Source organism: Lolium perenne, chromosome 4, assembly GCF_019359855.2.
Source record: "Lolium perenne isolate Kyuss_39 chromosome 4, Kyuss_2.0, whole genome shotgun sequence".
In the NCBI taxonomy this organism is placed as follows: Eukaryota; Viridiplantae; Streptophyta; class Magnoliopsida; order Poales; family Poaceae; genus Lolium; species Lolium perenne.
The window spans coordinates 278,625,807-278,628,742 of record NC_067247.2 but is presented as its reverse complement, the minus strand read 5'-3'; positions in this window follow the sequence as shown (position 1 = coordinate 278,628,742).

The following is a 2,936-nucleotide window of genomic DNA, read 5'->3' as shown; positions in this document are numbered from 1 at the left end:
ATTTCATGCACATCTTAATCAAATTAGGATTTGATGGAGTTTACCCTATATATTGGATCAAAGAAAGTAACACATGCCATAAGATATACATATATTAAATATGCATGCACAATACTTTCAAGAACCAAAGGAAGAAACAATTTGGACAAAACACCAAATAAATCAAGAGACAATGGTTGCCCAAATTATATCAAAGAATCAAATGAACACAAGATTTACTCCAAAGACTTATCTCATAATAAGAAGCTAATTAAGCCTAAACACAAAGGAATGAGATAACCAACTCCCAAGAGAGCAAGGTTCCAACAAATAAACCAAACCCTCGACACTTTTTATGATGGCACAACGTACCAAAAAGAAAATTTTATGTCTCCCAAAACCAAATTTTTGATAATGATCAAGAGATGTTAAGCATTATAATAAATATAGAAGAGCTCCCCCAAGATTGGTGCATTATCTAGGATTTTTCATATGAATACAAAATGCACAAAACTAGGATCATCACGCTACCTATATCATCTAAAAATGCTAAGAATATTTGAATAGACAACTTAGATCCATAAGTTGCAAGGAAGACACATGGGAGTCAAAGCACAACAAACTCATGGCAAAAAATAAGGCAATTTAAACACAAGAGCTAATGTTTTTTTTTCGAAATGGGAATACCCCAGCATCTGCATCAATTGATGCATACGGCCTCATTTATTTCATTATTTGGTATCGTGTCTGTTACAATTCAAGGATCACATAAGGTCGCTACATGAATCAACCATCGAAATAAAACTAAGAGATCCGTGATATGTCTAATCAACATGTCACTCTAAAAACAGGTCGCCAGCTGAACTGGTTGAACAAATCTATGGTGACCCTGCATACCACTGCATGTTGTAGTATGCCAGTCGTTGATATAACATTCACGAAGTACCATTCCGCAAATATTACATCCCTCAGAGTAGTACAACAGAACATAGCAGGTCCATAACTCATTCATTTAATATTACAAGTATCATACACATATCGTCTCGGAGCTCCTCTTGGGTCCTAAGAGGAGTACTCCTGGGTTCGAGGCGAACCCAACTTAGCTTACAATATAGATGTCTCATTAAGTTGTACATTTATTCTCTCGAGCAGCTAAGTATTAAGAGTTCGGGCTGCTCGGCTACTACTACTACTTGATGCTTCTAGGCTTGATCTCCTCCGGAAGCCTCCCCGGTTCCGTAGACTATGAAATAGTCTACGCCTTCGATACCTCCAGAGAGGTCTGGTTCTTCATAGCCGATGATCTCGGCTCCTTCATTGTTGTCGTAGTCCTCCTCCAGACGATTCAGACAATCTAAGCAAGGGATTTAAGATTGGGATGAGTACGAGCGTACTCAACAAGTTCATTATAGATAAGAGGTGTTAAATGCACTAACTACGATATTAGACCAGAAAGTCTAATACCAATGCAGGTTTTGATAAACATTTCTTTGGGATGAGTATGAGCGTACTCAACAAGTTCATTATAGATAAGAGGTGTTAAATGCACTAACTACGATATTAGACCAGAAAGTCTAATACCAATTGTCGTGGATGTAACCACGGCAGATGCTACGGGGGGTAGCACTTCATTGATGCGAGGGGAAGGGAACATTGCCATCTACGGGTCGAGGTGCAAGAGACGCAAGGGTTTTACCCAGGTTCAGCCCCTCCGGAGAGTAAAAGGCCTACGTCCTGCTAGATCTTTATTGCTCAGTGGAGAATTACAATGGGGGGGGCTCAGTCGGCGGCTACGCCAGAGCTTCTGAGGGGAGATTGGATCTCAAGTAAGGTGTCCTCTAGGGTTTAAGCTCGGGGTTTATATAAGCACCCCGATCTAGGGTTACCTGGAGATAACTCCGAATCATATCAGTTGCTACTAATCCGGGATCCGCTATCCCCCTCGCAAGTAATCTTCTTTTCCAGCCGTGTGGACCTCCTCCTTGGGATCACGGCCCGATCGCCTTAGGGCCCGGTCGCTTAGGCGGCGGCGATCCACCCGAGCCTCTATCTTCATGGCGGCGGGACTGGCGACCCACCCCTATGGGCATATCCCCATCGATAGTCCCCAAGCGCGGTGGTGATGAAGCGCGGATCTGGAGCAAGTCTTGGAGAGGCGCGGTGATGGATCAAGATGAGTCGCCGCCGGCTTCCAAAGATAAAGTCGCGGGTGCGGTGGCGATCTTAGTCGCGAGAATTTGATCGATCGATCGGCGTGTGTGACAATCGGCTCGGCCGATCGCCGTTTGCCAGTCGACGCGTAGTCATCATAGAGACACGTGGAGAGGCCAACGGCTAGATTTCACGTTGACCGAGGCGCACACCGTTTGCATGTTGTTGACCGTTGGGCTCGACGTGACCGCTAACGGCTAGTTTAACGGCTATTCAGCCGGTGACGGCGCAGATCTCGACCGTTGATTGCGGGGCGGCGATTCCGGGACGATTCAACGAACAGATTTCATCCTCAATCTGAGCGAGTGCGGGCGGTATAAAGGGTCGCCCCTAGGATTAGGGTTCAACACTCCTCCGCATTCATCCCCCATCTTCTCTTCATCTCATCTTCATTCCAAACTCCACACACATCCATGGCGGCGAAGGGTTGGGGCAAGTCGAAGGTCACGCGGGAGTCTCTCCTCCCGTACGTCGCCTCCGGGGTCATCCGGAGTTTAACCAAGAGCGATGGCGGGTTCCGCCGGCGAACGAGACGGAGCCCCTCCCACGGTCCGGGGAGTTCGTGATCTTCATGAGCTTCCTCGATCGCGGGTTCGCTCTCCCCACCTCCGATTTCCTCCGGCGATTGTGGCCTTCTACGACATCAAGGTTTCCGACCTCGGGCCGCACGGCGTCCAGCAGATTTCTCTGTTCGTGGCGCCGTGCGAATGCTACTTGGGCTGTCCGCCCTACTTCCGCTGTGGGTG